Genomic DNA, 18,825 nt, shown 5'->3' on the forward strand with positions numbered 1-18,825 from the left:
TTAATTTTTATTTATTTTTCCTTCTTTCTGTATTATCATGTCCACTGGTCTCTGGCTCGCAAGTCGCGTGGCTCTGCGCCGTTTACGCGCGCATTGGCGTAGTGCGCATTACGCTCGCGCGCCGACGCGCTGCCTGCCAGCTGCAGTGACGCACAGGCTGGTAACTGATTTTCATAACAAAAACCCCGTTTTTACCCATATTTTCACTGTTTTTCCAGTCAATTCTTGACCGATTTCAACCAAATAAAGTCGAGGCAATTTCCCGTATATTCCTCGATCTCCCGTATGAATTTGGCGACATGTGGATCGAAACTGACGGAGCCTTTTACATAAACCACATACATACATACATACATACACACACACAACATTAGCCTATTTATAGTAAGATTGAGTGATAATTTATTTGCTTTAAGCCAGTTGGAAATGTTACATAATTCTTGATTTATTGTGTTGATAAGATAGGTGAAGTCTTTATGGGAAGCCAAGAGATTAGTGTCATCTGCGAAAATTATAAATTTGAAAAACTTTGAGGAGTAAACAATATCATTCAAATATAAGATGAAAAGTAAAGGACCTAAAATTGAACCTTGAGGAACTCCGCAAGTGGGATGAATTAATGATGATTTAACGTTATTAAGGTTTTACCGTCGTCACCCGATTCGACTTGACCATTGCGCCTGTTTTCAACGCGTGCGTACTCCGCGTCGTGCTCGGCGTTGCGTTGCAGACATCGCAGAGAACGATGCGTGTTGTGCGTGTCTATGCTATTTTTGCGCACCGGCGATAACTAGGGCCACAAAATAAAGAAAACAATGCAACCATTGATTATGAATCCACCTCGAGATAATTTCGTTTTTGTGACCAAAAAAGATTTCCTCTTGGTAAACGGGACTAAGCATGCTAAGTAGGCCTATGCCTATAATAATTGTAGGCCTATTATAGTCAAACATTTCCGCCCATGGTGTCAAACGCTTCGCTGTAACATGTTTAATAAATTTTCTTTTTGTTCATTCGAGTCAGGTGCTCATAAAGCTGAAAATTCCTCACTTTGTGTAACTCTTTGCAGAATGGGAGTCTTTCGTACACCCGTTTGTGACCAAAATACACCAAATTAGAATTAGGCTAAGGATTTTAAGGCTTCTCTTTTATAGTCGACATCATTATAATTGTTCCTATTTAATATGGACACTTCTTAGCCTATAAGAAGTATTTTAGGTAACTTTTTATTTATAGTGAAAACTTTCCTGCGTAAACAGACAATTCCTTTTCTGTGGCCATATGCGTAAACGAACGCTGATCCGGCATCAGATCGCGCGTGTATACCATCGCGTTGGTACGCACCAAAATATCCATCTACGCAATTAACTACGCATGGTGTCGCAGAAAAATGCTTTTTGACCTATTTTGGTCAATTTACGCGAAAACAAGGTCCGGTACCCCCATTTTTTTTTTGTTTTTTTTCAGAGCTTTTTCTTTTTCATAACATATGTAAAATTAAAAAAATTGTCTCGACAATTTTTTTATACAACGCAAAAGGTGGTATATTTTGGACAAATTGCTGATTTTGCCATTGAAGTGTACAGAGATTTTTGGAAATGTACACCTCTTTGAAAACGGCTGTAGCTCAAAAGTGAGGTCCGCACCCCTGTTTTTTTTCCTGATTTATTATCTACACATATTAATGTACAAAATATGTCAATTTAAAAAATTTCGTCGATAGATTTAGTAACGACGGTAAAACCTTAAACGAAACATACTGTGGCCTATTCATGAGGTAGTTCCTGAACCACTCGAAGGCAACGCCACGTACACCGTAGTGAGTTAGTTTAGATAAAAGAATGTCATGGTTTAGCGTGTCAAATGCCTTCGAGAGGTCCAGGAAGATCCCAACACTATGATGATTGTTATCTAAGTCAGTGACAATGTTGTTGTATGCATCCATAATAGCCATAAAAGAAGAATGATTTGGGCGAAAACCAAATTGAGATTGATGCAAAATATTGAGACTTAAAATAAAACCATATAATCTATTGTGCACAACTCGCTCAAGAATTTTCGAAAAAAACTTTCTATCTAAAGCTGATAACATAATACTACTTCATCTACTATCTACTGCTGATAACATACTACTTCATATTCTATCTACTGCTGATAACATACTACTTCATCTACTATCTACTGCTGATAACATACTACTTCATCTTCTATCTACTGCTGATAACATACTACTTCGTCTTCTATCTAAAGCTGATAACACACTTCTTCATCTACTATCTACTGCTGATAGCATACTACTTCATCTACTATCTACTGCTGATAGCACACTTCTTCATTTACTATCTACTGCTGATAACATACTACTTCATCTACTAACTATCTACTGCTGATAACATACTACTTCATCTACTATCTAGGCCTACTGCTGATAACATACTACTTCATCTACTATCTACTGCTGATAGCATACTACTTCATCTTCTATCTACTGCTGATAACATACTACTTCATCTACTATCTACTGCTGATAACATACTACTTCATCTACTATCTACTGCTGATAGCATACTACTTCATCTTCTATCTACTGCTGATAACATACTACTTCATCTACTATCTACTGCTGATAACATGCTACTTCGTCTTCTATCTACTGCTGATAGCATACTACTTCATCTACTATCTACTGCTGATAGCACACTACTTCATTTACTATCTACTGCTGATAACATACTAATTCATCTACTAACTATCTACTGCTGATAACATACTACTTCATCTACTATCTAGGCCTACTGCTGATAACATACTACTTCATCTACTATCTACTGCTGATAACATACTACTTCATCTGCTATCTACTGCTGATAACATACTACTTCATCTACTATTGTACTATCTACTGCTGATAGCACACTACTTCATTTACTATCTACTGCTGATAACATACTACTCATCTACTAACTATCTACTGCTGATAACATACTACTTCATCTACTATCTAGGCCTACTGCTGATAACATACTACTTCATCTACTATCTACTGCTGATAACATACTACTTCGTCTCTCTATCTACTGCTGATAACATACTACTTCATCTACTATCTACTGCTGATAACATACTACTTCATCTGCTATCTACTGCTGATAACATACTACTTCATCTACTATCTACTGCTGATAACATACTACTTCATCTTCTATCTACTGCTGATAGCATACTACTTCATCTACTATCTACTGCTGATAACATACTACTTCATCTTCTATCTACTGCTGATAACATACTACTTCATCTACTATCTACTGCTGATAACATACTACTTCATATTCTATCTACTGCTGATAGCACACTACTTCATCTACTATCTACTGCTGATAACATACTACTTCATCTTATATCTACTGCTGATAACATACTACTTCATCTACTATCTACTGCTGATAGCACACTACTTCATCTACTATCTACTGCTGATAACATACTACTTCATCTACTATCTACTGCTGATAGCACACTACTTCATCTTATATCTACTGCTGATAACATACTACTTCATCTACTATCTACTGCTGATAGCACACTACTTCATCCACTATCTACTGCTGATAACATACTTCTTCATCTTCTATCTACTGCTGATAACACACTACATCATACTGCTGATAACATACTACCTCATCCACTATCTACTGCTGATAGCACACTACTTCATCTACTATCTACCGCTGATAACATACTACTACATCTACTATCTACTGCTGATAACATACTACTTCATCTACTATCTACTGTTGATAGCATACTACTTCATCTTCTATCTACTGCTGATAACATACTACCTCATCCACTATCTACTGCTGATAGCACACTACTTCATCTACTATCTACTGCTGATAATTTACTACTTCATCTACTATCTACTGCTGATAACATACTACTTCATCCACTTTCTACTGCTGATAACATACTACTTCATCTTCTATCTAGTGCTGATAACATACTACTTCATCCACTATCTACTGCTGATAGCACACTACTCCATCTACTATCTACTGCTGATAACATACTACTTCATCTACTATCTATTGCTGATAGCACACTACTTCATCTACTATCTACTGCTGATAACATACTACCTCATCCACTATCTACTGCTGATAGCACACTACTTCATCTACTATCTACTGCTGATAACATACTACTTCATCTACTATCTACTGCTGATAACATACTACTTCATCTACTATCTACTGCTGATAACATACTACTTCATCTTCTATCTACTGCTGATAACATACTTCTTCATCTTCTATCTACTGCTGATAACACACTACATCATACTGCTGATAACATACTACCTCATCCACTATCTACTGCTGATAACACACTACTTCATCTACTATCTACTGCTGATAGCACACTACTTCATCTACTATCTACTGCTGATAGCACACTACTTCATCTACTATCTACTGCTGATAACACACTACTTCATCTACTATCTATTGCTGATAGCACACTACTTCATGTACTATCTACTGCTGATAACATACTACCTCATCCACTATCTACTGCTGATAGCACACTACTTCATCTACTATCTACTGCTGATAACATACTACTTCATCTACTATCTACTGCTGATAACATACTACTTCATCTACTATCTACTGCTGATAACATACTACTTCATCTTCTATCTACTGCTGATAACATACTTCTTCATCTTCTATCTACTGCTGATAACACACTACATCATACTGCTGATAACATACTACCTCATCCACTATCTACTGCTGATAGCACACTACTTCATCTACTATCTACTGCTGATAACATACTACTTCATCTACTATCTACTGCTGATAACATACTACTTCATCTACTATCTACTGCTGATAACATACTACTTCATCTTCTATCTACTGCTGATAACATACTTCTTCATCTTCTATCTACTGCTGATAACACACTACATCATACTGCTGATAACATACTACTTCATCCACTATCTACTGCTGATAACATATTACTTCATCTACTATCTACTGCTGATAACATACTACTTCATCTACTATCTACTGCTGATAACACACTACTTCATCCACTATCTACTGCTGATAGCACACTACTTCATCTAATATCTACTGCTGATAACATACTACTTCATCCACTTTCTACTGCTGATAGCATACTACTTCATCTTCTATCTACTGCTGATAACATACTACTTCATCCACTATCTACTGCTGATAGCACACTACTTCATCTACTATCTACTGCTGATAACATACTACTTCATCCACTATCTACTGCTGATAACATACTACTTCATCTACTATCTACTGCTGATAGCACACTCTTTCAACCACTATACTGCTGATAGCATCTACTATCTACTGCTGATAGCACATTACTTTGTCCACTATCTACTGCTGATAGTAGCCTACACTACTTCATCTACTATCTACTGCTGATAGCACACTACTTTTACAAACGTAATCGAGTATTTTTACCCCCTCCCCCCTAAACGAAACTAGTTTCGTTTATAGGACGTCATCGATCTTTTGGTTGACTTATACACTACTTCATCTATATAACACACTACTTCATCTATATATTATCTACCGCTGATAACACACTAGTTCATCAGTCTTTCTTCCACTATCTACTGCTGTAACATACTATTTCATCCACTATCTACTGCTAATAGCATATTACTTCATCTTCTATCTACTGTTGATACGAGGGGCGGTCAATACGTTCGTAGAACAAGGTACTTGAAAGAGTACTAGCCAAATTATTTCTATCTCACTTTTGAACATGGTCATTGCATACCTTAAAGGTGTGTTTCGTGATCCTAGCATCCTGTTTTTATGACATTTTTCAGTACATATCCACGAAAAAAGCCTATTCCCAAAATTTCAGTTGATTCCGATTTTGCGTTTGCGAGTTATGCAAGATTATGTGTATTACACTGCTCCATAGACAATGCGTTGTAATTTCGTTCTGGTGCACCAGAACGAAATTCAAATTTCACGATATCTTTGCAAAGCGAATTAATCTGCAAGAAATATTTTGTACATAAACATTATGTAGCCAGGGGTTTCCAGTGATATAAAAATCTCAACTTTTTTTGAGAAAAGTGGGGGGATGAGGCTGTGGATCACGAAATGCCCCTTTAATGCACCCATCTCAATTTTCCTTGAAACATTCTATGTCATCTAAATGGAAGTCTTCCGATTGCTCCATGAGCCATTCTTCAGTGAAGGCTCACCAGCATTGATTACCATCAAACCTGATATTATGAAGGTGGGACTTAAAATTCTAAAATATGTTTCGCTAACTGGGGGCCATGCCTAGACCACAATATGGTTGTTTTAATTATCTGACCTCTCTGTCGTGAATGGCAGCTTGACAAACTAAGAATAATGCACAGGACACAATCCAAGAACAGACTAATTCCTACCATCAACCTTCTTCACTTGATGGCTTACCTCAATTTTGCTATCAAAATCGTATGATACCCAGCAAACACAAAACGTTTTCGACATGATTCGCAAAAGGTTATAGAAGGTTGTCAGAAAACGTGTAAATGTCGGGTTATATAAAGGGTATATTAAGAGTATAAAACGTTTTCATAACCTTAAAAAACATTTTTTGATAATCTACTGCTCAGGAAACAAAAATGATTTACAGAAAACGTTTAAATGTCGGGTTGTATAAAGGGTATAAAAACGTTTTAAAAACATTCCAAAAACATTCTTGAAAACTTGATACAAAACATTCTAAACAGAATGTTATTTTGGGGTTGAAAAAATATTTTGCGAAAAATGTTTGCCCAAATTATTTTCAATAACGTCTTAAAAACGTTTTCATGACCTTTATATAACCCGACATTTAAATGTTATTAAAATGTTTTGAAAAAAGCATTTTAAGAACATTTCTGTATTTGCTGGGTTCAAATATTTTAACATAATCTTATTTTAGTATTGACATAATATTTGTGAAAATGTTTGCAAAATAGTTTACAATAACATTTTTTGAAAACATTTAAAATATTGTTGTAGTGTGTTTTCATACAAAACGTTTATCATGACCTTTATATAACCCGACATTTTAATGTTATTAAAACGTTTTTACCTAAACCAAAAGCCAAAATATAACTTATTTAAAACGTTTTTAAAACGTTTTTGTGTTTGCTGGGTATGTGCCTAGTATTATACTTTCATTTGGCAAATGATCTGTCATCAAGATTCTCCCTGAATCTCAGAAAGCAGCGATGAAGACCTTGACCTATGTGACCGAGTTATGATCTTCTTAGGGGTGGGAGATCCAGGTGCTTCCACTAAATGGACTCATAATTCCAGTGATTAATGTATGTCTTATCACCTTTAGCTCAATACATATGAAACTTGTGTCGGTCCTCATTCTAGGTGTATAGCAGGTGTGGACCCGATTAAGTCAACTGGCATCATTTTTTTTGCATGAAGATCCACGGACCTCCATCTAGAAGACACTCTGGAATACCAAAATGTTAATTGATTTTATTTTAAACACTTTCATCAGAGTTGTTATACTTTGTGGCTAACTCATCTTTCTTGTTTGGTTCTTTAGTTATTACCAATGTCACTGTACCAGTTCGTATATCATTAATGGTGACGTCAGCAAGTGTTTTGGACCTTGGATGATCTTCAAGGACGCTCATTCCATTCTTGAACTCTAAGAACCATTTCGTTGCTGTTGAATATCATTACCATTTACTGCAACTGTACATTGTTAAATTTCATTTGAGTTTTCACCACCGTCCGGAGGAATTTCCATGATGACCCTGTATTCACTTCTGGTAGTACCTGTGAATTCATGGAGGTAGGGTTCCTCTGAAGAATGTCCTGCCCATATACAGTGATGCAAAAATCTAATATCTTTGCAGTAATGTTTTGAAGGAACAAGCTTTCAACTCAATACCGTGCGACAACGTAGCATACCGAGTTCTACGAACTTTTTGACCGCCACATTATTTCATCTACTATCTACTGCTGATAACACACTACTTCATCCACTATCTACTGCTGATAGCACACTACTTATTTATTTATTTTTATTTATTTATTTATTACACTTTATCACTGGGCAAAGGATTACAAAGATATAATATTGCACATAAGTTACATCAAAAATTACACAATAGCATATAAGGAACACAATTTTTGTTTAAAAGTCCAGTGAATGGCTTGAGTGAACAGGTGCATATGCACCTCTAAGACTGCCCCACCAAATCCAAAAAGAAGGGAAGGGAAAAATATATTTGAGGTGGAAAAATGCAGGTTAAGTTAAGTTTGCCTTCAATTTGGACAATTACAAAAAGAGGTCTAAGTGCAAACACAAGTTGCATCAAAGGTACGAGCAAATTTGGACCGGTAAAACTCCAAAACTTACGCTGAAAAAAGCCCATCTTGTGGCATTCAGTTTTAGAAAGCTGATTTACCAGCAACAAAGGATCTGAAGATCATCCACTATCAACTGCTGATAGCACATTATTTCATCTACTATCTACTGCTGATAACACACTACTTCATCCACTATCTACTGCTGATAGCACACTGCTTCATCTACTATCTACTGCTGATAGCACACTACTTCATCAACTATCTACTGCTGATAGCACACTGCTAGCTAGGCCTTCTGTTGATAGCACATTACTTCATCTACTATCTACTGCTGATAGCACACTACTTTATCCACTATCTACTGCTGATAACACACTCCTTCATCCACTATCTACTGCTGATAGCACACTACTTCATCTACTATCTACTGCTGATAACACACTACTTCTTCAACTACTGCTGAGAGCACATAATTTCACCTATCTACTGCTTATAAAACACTACTTCACCTACCATCTACTGCTGATAGCACATTATTTCATCTGTATACTATCTACTGCTGATAACGTTATCGATACCAATGTTATCATTGCTTTAATTGGTTTCTTTTTCTTGACCTTTCTGTCTCTGATCCCTTAGTTACCCATGCAACCATCATTCAGTAATTTGAAATAAATTTGACATGAGTATGGTTTTATATTAGCAGTTATTTCAAAATGATCAAATCACTAGGGAGGGGAAATGAGGTCTCCATGCATGCATTTGACAGGGGTATGATTCTTCAAGATTTCCTGATTTTTTGGCCAAAATGCACGCAATTTTATTGATTTTCAGCCCGTTTGGGGAGGGGGGTTGTATTTTAGCCCAATTTCATGCTGTCTTTTATCATTTTCTACTACTTTCAGGATATTTCACAAGCTTTTGAATCTCACCCCTGATTTGACTAGAGGGTGAACATTTATTTAAAAAAAAATTGGTATTAAATTTGAAGCATCTTGCATCCTGATCTAATGATGGCTTTCTTGGATAAAGGTGTAACAATCATATGTGGCCACAAGAGTTTTAACTCTTAAAAAGAGTTAAAAAGCTGGTCTGCTTACATCCAACCAATTTCTGATGACCATTTCTTCTCTTACTTGTATGCCTATATCCAAGTGAGCTGTCGCTCTACATCGTTGCAACTGTTTCAGTTTACCATTTACAAGTACATTTCATCTCTACTTCCCAACGCATGGATTTCTATTTAACATGGGAGGGGGGAGATGGGGTTGGAAAATATTTCTTGAAGTAGAGTGAATCCAGCACCTTTTGGTGACAAAATCAGTTAATGGTAGCAATGTGCCCGAAGCGCGCGAAAAGTTTACCATATTGAAGCTGAGGAAGTACTGGTACAAAAGTGGAATTAATTCACAAAAATTGGCACTTTTTTGGTTTATATGGCCAAATATGAGGTTAATTTGGACAGAAACCAACACAGAGGTGTCAACATGGGGGGGGGGGGTGGTGGTGATTGTATGGACCATCCCCCTATCAATATATTGGGGGATTTATTTCATCCCCTGGGATCTACGCCTATGGCTAATCTCCATTGGTGCTGATGAAGGGTGCGGTACGGAGGGGTGATGGGATGCGCACATATTTTGTTGATCTTGCAAAATCATGAATTCTTTGTCCACATCACCTCAACGTGCCTGGCCAACATCATTGTAGGCACACATACTGGTCCAATAAGGCCTATATGAACTGAATGTAGTTTTTATCCCCCTCTCCCTCCCTCTCTCTGGTCCCCATCTTTCTTCCTTTCTCTTTTTTCACTTTTTAGGGATCACTAGGAAGTGTTGCAACCCCATGGCAACAGCCCTGACTGAAAGATGATTGCATGGGTGACCGAGTTATCGGACACAAAAAATTAAAAAAACAAATAAACAATTAATTCAATCAAAACCTTCATCATGTTGATATCAAGAACATTTACATACATTACATGTATAGAATGTTGAAAAGTGCAACAATTTCTTGAAGCATCATTTTTGACCAACAAAAAATTATTGTGAAAAGGAGAACTTTGGGAGGGTGGAAAAATGTTTCCTCTGTTCACAGGTTTTTAATTTTTCAGATCGGCAAAATGTATGTCAAGTTATGCGAAGAAATGTTTTGTAATATTAGGGCGAGTTTTTTTTAACCCTTAGAACTTATTCAGTACATTTCAGTATATCATTTAATTAGCATCTCAGCTACAGCTCTCATGTTAGCATTACAAACTACATATAAATAATTCACAAATTTGATTGTCCCTGCGTCGGCATGAAAAGTTGAAACTAATTTCAAGAAGACACTTTGGTGTAACAGCAATATCAAATCTGTTTGCTATCGCTCTGTGAAAAAAGATTCCGAGTGATGACAATTGACGATAGTCCTCTACCATGTCTTTGTAATTGGTTAGGGCCAGAAATTCCTCAATTATATTGTCTGTTCTGACACATGCTAGACTAGACCGCCACTGCAATATTTGAATTCTGCAGTCATAACGGTAAGCTTCTTTTAACATTGCTGCTGTGAAAGATCCTACAAGCTTCCAAACTATACCAGATGTGTGTGTGCCAGGCTGGCACACCACCACACCTCGATTTATGCCAAAAACATGATATAGCAGCCTCTTTTGAACACATTTCAAGCACTTGACGCCCCCGTATTCAGGCCCTTTGGAATCACCTTGAAATAAATGATCTGGGCATTATGCTCCACACAGTAAACAGAGAACTCACACACATAAAATTGTTTTTGTCATTATTGTGTAGATTTTTTTAATGATCATATTATCTTCTCAGTTGTTTTCAAATCAATTTTTAGACACTGAAATTTTGGTTAAATAAACATACACCTTTGTTGTTTTGCTAAATACAATCTCATGAAACGTAATGAAGCATTCATTTTGTTAAATGCTTATCATTTTAGTTAAGTTTACTACAAGTCTTTCAATATTAAATAGGCACTGCCTGCCTAGAATTTATATAAAAAATCTCACAACGTCCCACAATTCAATTTGCTTCCAATGATGATCAAACATTAATTTTCAGAACAGAATGTGTCACCTTTTGTTTAAATTTCAAATGTGCTCTAACACTTTTTGGGTTTTGGATATAACTCTTGAAAACAATAAGTTTTGTGTTCATCCATCTCAACTATATTGAGTGGTTTCATGTTAATTGCAGAAAACATAATGAATGATGGGATGTTGTTTTATCATAAATGACCTCTATACAAAAGCATGGAGGCAATGGCCTATTCCGGTTGAAATCCATACACCCTATGGAAGACATGACCTTAATCGTCTACACAGGGAGTGTGAATTTCAAATGAGGTTACCTGAATGGAAGGCTCCATCTACAACCCCTGTGTGGGAGATTAATGTTATGTCTTCCATGGGGTGTATGGATTTCAACTGGAATAGCCCTGATCGGCAAGTGAAAGATAGAATCAGTAGTACCACACTTGTCTTTGTGTGTCTGTATGTATAACAATATAAATTAGACATTTCTTGCTTATATCTACAATAAAAAATAGTTTAATCTCAAACAGTTAACAAAAAGGAGCATTCACACAGAAATACACAACAAAAACAATTGAAAAAATCTTGTGCATAAGCGTATTTAACGTATGCCTACATCATAAAAAAACTTGCAACCATCTTGGACTGGGGTGGTGGCTATGTCACTGATTCATATCATAATACTTCAACAAAATCTGGAAAAAAATTACAGAAAATAATAATAGACCAGCTAATTAAAACCCTGTTTTTACATCATACTTACTGGAGGAAACAAGCTTTGGCTGTGTTGTTGAATTCCAAAACACATGTTGCACAATTAAACTCTTGAACTTGAGTACATGACAAGTGTTCTTTACTTGTAGTAAAACTGGACCAATAGAATTATTCTGGAGATGTCCATCCCAGCCATTTTTGTCACAGATCGTGTCAGTACGCACCCAGCACACTTGGATTTTAGATGTGTTCATTTGTGATGTGTTGCGCATGAAAGTGACTGACCATCCTAATAACTGTCGTATTCAATATTATGTGTGGTATTTAAAGTTTCTCAAAAGAATCGCCTTGTGCCAACTAGGAACTACATGGCATTGTGGTATTTTTATGATCTTGGAAACAAAAGTACTAAATTTTGGAAGTAAAAAACACATTCATGTGTTGCCAAATGAAGACTCAATTTGAATGGATAATCATCAAGACAAATCTATTCAGCGGTATTGCAAAGTTATATCTCTCATTCTGAGAAGAAAAAAGAGAATTATGAATTGCTGCTGTATGGGGTTAGCCAGCTACTTGTGACACTGGAGAGGAATGACAATGTCAACATGTAGTCAACACTGCAATTCTGTCCTTGTGAGTCAAATGAAAGTCTAGTGTTTTTGTGTGTATGGTGTATTCAGTCAATTGGACATCTAGTGCTAATGTGTGTATGGCATATTCAGCAACACAGCAAAGCTTGTAGCTAATTCTTTTTCTTTATTCCCAATCTCTGAGATAAAGCTAGGTAATACTATCTGTGATGAACTTTGACCTCAAGAAACCTTTTGACCTCAGATAACCTGTGTAGCAGGAAGTCAACTACAATTGAGTTGATAAGGTAGAAATGTGGCCTGTTGATCTCCTGCTTCAAAACCAGACATCCTACAAAGGTTGAGCAAGAGATCAAAGTTCATCCTTTTAAAAACCTGATAATAATGGTGATGTTGACTGCATCATCTATCGTCTATTAACTAGGTCTCTGTTATTGCACATCGGATGCAAGTTGCACGTCACCATTGTTCATATATAAAAACTGTAACAAAAACATAATTACTTGTACTATAAATTTTGCATTAAAATACTATGTTGTTATAATATACTAATAATAATATCCAGGTGCAATTATCACACCGGGTAAACAATGATCTTATAAAGTCAAAAAACTGTTATAAATAGCTGATAGAACTAAAGGGACTCGCTTTCTCAACTCAGCTATAACACTAGTAAGCATTAAAACTACCTATTATCTGTTCCAGCTTCGATGACACCTCAGAGGTATTAGATGAGACAGGTGCCCTGTTCAATTCCTAGCAAATCAAGGCTGTATTGCAGATTTATTTGCTCCATTGCATTCACAAGCACGAACCTCCTCTGACAGTGAATGGAATTTGTCCGGCGTGACGTCACAAGGTGTCACCGTAACTCAAACGTATAATAATGAATTTGCTCATTTTTGCAAATAATCCAACAATTGTTAATTAGAAAAGCACTATCATAACAAGGGAGCTGGGTGTTCAATTACACAATGAAAATGTTTTTCTTAAATAATCAACACATCCAGTGTTTCTACATCGTTTCATCAGTACATTATAATACACACAATTTACGTATGTACATTAAGAAAAAATGCAAATTCACTAACATATTTGCAATTGCATATAAATTGTTGGCACTCCATGGATCTCAGCATTACAAAATAAATACATTATTTACTTTGACATGTACATTCAAATGAAATCCAGAGAGAAAACAGAGAAATTAATTCTTTTAAATCATTTTCCTGACTGAAATGAAACTATATACTTGCTTGATCTTAAGGCATTGTGAGGACAAAACTTAAGATTTGATTTAAAACAATGATTTTATTGCAAGTGACCCAACACAAGCTTTTCACAATCTTGAGGCACATTTTGAGGGACACTGAGTGAGATTATATGTGCTGGTTTCCTGCAATTTGGTCTTCGTCGCTGACCAAAGATGACGGTCTCGGCTAAAAGGGGCATGGTGGCGCAGCGGTCTGAGACTATCTATCATATGGTAGGACATCTCTTCTACAACTGTAGGCAACAGGTAGCACTATTATGAACCACAGTGTAGGTAACTGGTTATGTTTTGATCAGCCCATACCCAATAGTGATTCGGAGTTTTCAAAGAAATACCAAGGTGCAGGAAACAACCCACTGATAGAACTTGGAATGTTGTATTCCAAGGTTGGCTTCTTAACGACATGCAGCCCATTACAAGTTGCTGAACCCAATATATGTTGGGATATGGGCACCTTGTAATTGGTTGCATAACTTTTTATGTGGGTTCTGGTTTTATACTGGCAAAACAATCAATGATCTTACCCACTATTTTAACAAGCTTAGTTGGATTTTGTGCTTGATATAAAAGTGAGATTACTTTCTGCAACACAAAAACAATTCACCCTGATACAATGTTAGAGCTTTCTTTTGTTACATAAAGCAAGCCAAAGCTCCAAAACTATGAACCAAGAAATGACAAGGAATATATGTATACATTATGTCATTAAATTTTCACTGAAAGATACATGTAAGATTTGATGTACAACATACATTATTGTTCTTTCACATAATAGAGTCTGTGTAAATGCACATTTAAGAAATCCACACAAACACCTTGTTAGTATGGTCATATAAAAATATGTATACAATATTACAAGTAACATTCATTTCTATATGTCAATACTGAATGATGCAAAATTAGCACTTTTGATTTGTATTCTACCTACAACCAGAAAGTGGACATATTGCAATTAGAGCCAAATTTTGCAGAAGATGTCTTGCTCAAATCCTCTACCCCAAAGTCAGGTAAAAAAAATGGAATGTTATGATTGGAGGTTAGTGATTATATGAGGGGTAGGGTGGGCCCATAAAAACATCTGATTTCTCACCTGAAGACTTCAATGATCTCCCTGGATTGTCTCTTTTCCATGATATCATTATTTCATCAACAACTATGTTTCAATTACTTAAATTCCAAATGCAACCTGGACTCAATTTCATAAAGACCTGAAATACCTTGTAAGGTCTTTAGTCCCTTGCAAGTCTCCAAATCCATTTATCAAGGTTTCAGCAACTTGCCATTTTGAGAAATTTGCTTAAGATATTGCATGTCTTTGTCAAATTGAGTCCAGTACTGACGTACAGGTTTACTGATTTGCAAACAAATAAAATTACACAAGAGTGTCCAGTGACTTAATACTGAAATGATAACTTATCCTGTAATGATTTCTTCTCTCAAACAGCAGTCAAGCAGTTTGGGCACCATTTGTATGATTCGTTTTTAATTATGAATACACCATGCCTTCTTTATTGAAAGAACCTAGAATTACTTTATGTACAATTAAAAGGAAAAGAAATCAAGTAATGACTATAGACCAAAGGTTTATGATAATTGAGCTATTCCATTTAAAATCCACACTACCCCTGTGGAAAATTTTGGAAATATCTGCTGCAGGGGGAATATGAACATGTTAGGCAAGCAGCTCCATTTGAAAATCACCCTCCCTTTATGGAAGATTCCACATTCAGGTTGAATCTTTCTCAGAAGGTGTATGAAATTCTATTGGAGCTGCCAAATGTGTTCATTCCATTTGAAATTCATATTCCCTCTGTGGAAGATATTTCCAAAATCTTCCACAGGGGTTGTGTGGATTTTAAATAGAATAGCCCATTGAGTTCACTTATAAGAGCTTGTAACTAAACACACTTCCTCTTCAATCTACAACAATATGGATTCAAGTGCACTCTCTGGACCATTTTGGCACTGACTTATTTCCCAAATCAAGTTTCATTTGTCTATGAACCAAACCAGGCTATTTGGATCTACACTGAAGTGAACTTAAACCTTAGGTTACAAACGTATGGCATAAAGATTTGTGAAGTTGAACCTTTCTTAACCAAGATCTTACACATCTGATTTATAACATTTAAAATTCAAAATTTAAATCTTTGTTATCGGTCATTGTCTCCACTCCTGTTTCACAGATAGAAAGGACAGGGTCAGTTGTTACAATTTCAGAAAAGGGAAGAGCTCACTCTGCCATGTTTGTGTGTTGCTCATGGAAGGGCAAATAGTGTACCTCCACATAATTTTGAAGTTGATTTGATGTGTGTTGTTTGTGATCTACATGCAATGCTTTGGTGGCAATAATGGACTATTCCAGTTGAAATCCATACACCCCATGAAAAACCTGATCTTAATCTCCCACACAGGGGATGTAGATTTCAAATGGAGTTACCTTAATGGGAGACTTGATTTGAAATTAAGATCATGCCTTTCATATGGGGTATGGATTTCAACTGGAACAGCCCAATGCATGTTAAACACTACATGTGCAAACGTTTGTAACGTGGAAAACCACTAATTATCCTTTATTTGAGGCCCTTCAACAAAAACTACAGCAGAGGTACACTTTTTGCATAACAATCTATAGTTTGAAAAACATAACTGCTTTAATTACACACAAGTAATTTGTCCTTTTTCCCAGTTCACTTACATAAAACCAGCCTTATACAAAGTGTGCAGGCCAGAGTGGAAGAGAAAATGTACCTATGTCATTATATGGATGACTATTGAGAAAATCATTTCAAAGTACCATCTTGGGTTGTTGAACAGGTGTACGTAGCTAAAACTTAACATGAAATTGATAATATACAAAAGAGTTGCAGTAGCAGATAAAGCACCAAAATGCCACTGACATAATGTGTATGGAAAATGCATGGACAACACAATACACTCTGTACAGTTACTTTCTTGTAATAATAATGGAGTATATCTTTGGAATTTTTTGTATAAGATTCATATGGTACAAGTTACACAAGTTTACACGAAACATGTACATAGGTATTTTACAAACAACAATTTTTTTTCGATTTAGTTTTTTTTTTCAGATCAAGAGGATATTTTATTTTGTGGATAACTAAGATATCTATTTATATGGAGACATTTATGACGATAAAAAGGGCTTCTCTACCTTTTTTGGTCAGTAAATTGGTAAAAGTGGTTAATTTGATCAATATTTTCAACAATCTTGCATTTTGAAACTAGTCACACAGATTTTTAGACTTTGTCTCAAATACTGCATTTCTTAATGGGTTGGTAAAAATATATTTGTTAAAATTGTCCACTTTTCCAATGATAGTTTGAAAATATGACACTGATCACACTTTGTGATTTTGGTTTAAGTCACATTACTGGCATTGTTATTGATGTATCTGCAAAACTTAAGTAAAAAAAAGTGTGCTAAAATTAGGCCCAAAAGCTTCTACATGATTTGCCTGTCTATGTTACTTTAACCAAAAGCCACTACAAAAACAGACTATTGCAGTTGAAATCCATACAACTCCTATGGAAGACATGACCTTAATCTTCTACACAAGGAGTGCAAATTTCAAATGGGTTTACCTGAATGAGCGACTCCATTTGAAATCTACACCCTGTGTGGGACATTAAGGACATGTCTTTCATAGGGGTTGTATGAATTTCAACTGTAATTGCCCTATACGAAATGTTGTCAAATCTAGGCGTAAAAGGATGAACTGTTGAAGTGTTAAATCAACACTTTTCACAATACGTGATGAGTTCAGATGCAAAAGTCGTTAAACAACATGGCTGCCTTTTCTTGTTTTTATGAATATTAATAATTTTAATACAAATATATTTCATAATAAAAGATTTCAATAATGAAAGATGAATAGTATATTCATTAAAATAGAATATCCATTAAAAAAAACTAAGCACACAAAAATATTTAGACAAATAGAAATTAATTGCAATATTTATTGCAGACTACGACAAGACAGCCTTAACTGCCTTTGGATATACCGCATTCTGCATTTGAACTCCTCATGTGGTAAGTCTCTCATTTGGGTCTTCTACTGTCTGTTAATATTTAGATATACTACATATCACAAGAGCTGAACAATTATTAGATTTCACTTTCTGTAGTATTGCATCCCAGGGATGTCAAATACACAAGCACTTGCACATCAACAGCATTAGGGAACAAACCAAAAGATGGATGAAGTCTTATGGATGGAACTAGATTCATTGGGAATATCAATCATTCTCTTTGTTATTTATGGTATGTACTATAAAGAACAATTTCCAGTTGTTACAGATATAACAAAACATGTTACATATTGGAATTTGATGATCTTTTGGTTTATTCCCAATCTTTATAGATGTCTTAATCAAATGTGCCAGACTAGGAGTAAAATGCTAAAATGACTTGTTTTGAAATCAGAGGTAGGAGTTGACTGTTTACAACCACTGGGGTGATGCCCATCTGTTATATCCCATTCACCTTGCATTTGATTATAAGTTTTAGGATTTAAGAAAAATATAATCTTACAGGATATAATATGTAAATCAGTGTTGACTGTTGGTCTTTTTTGTGAGTTCTTATGTGTAGCAGACTTTTACCTCCATGTAAAGAATTACAAGACATACTGAAATACAACTTCAATATTTGATTCCCATGGTAACTCTATAAATAGATCTTATTTGTATTTCTATTCATCCTTTGAATGACAAGTGAGAAAAATGTAACCAACATGATAATTAAGCCTCCAATGCATAACAGATACACTGCTAAGT

The sequence above is a fragment of the Amphiura filiformis genome, chromosome 8 (assembly GCF_039555335.1).
Source record: "Amphiura filiformis chromosome 8, Afil_fr2py, whole genome shotgun sequence".
In the NCBI taxonomy this organism is placed as follows: domain Eukaryota; kingdom Metazoa; phylum Echinodermata; class Ophiuroidea; order Amphilepidida; family Amphiuridae; genus Amphiura; species Amphiura filiformis.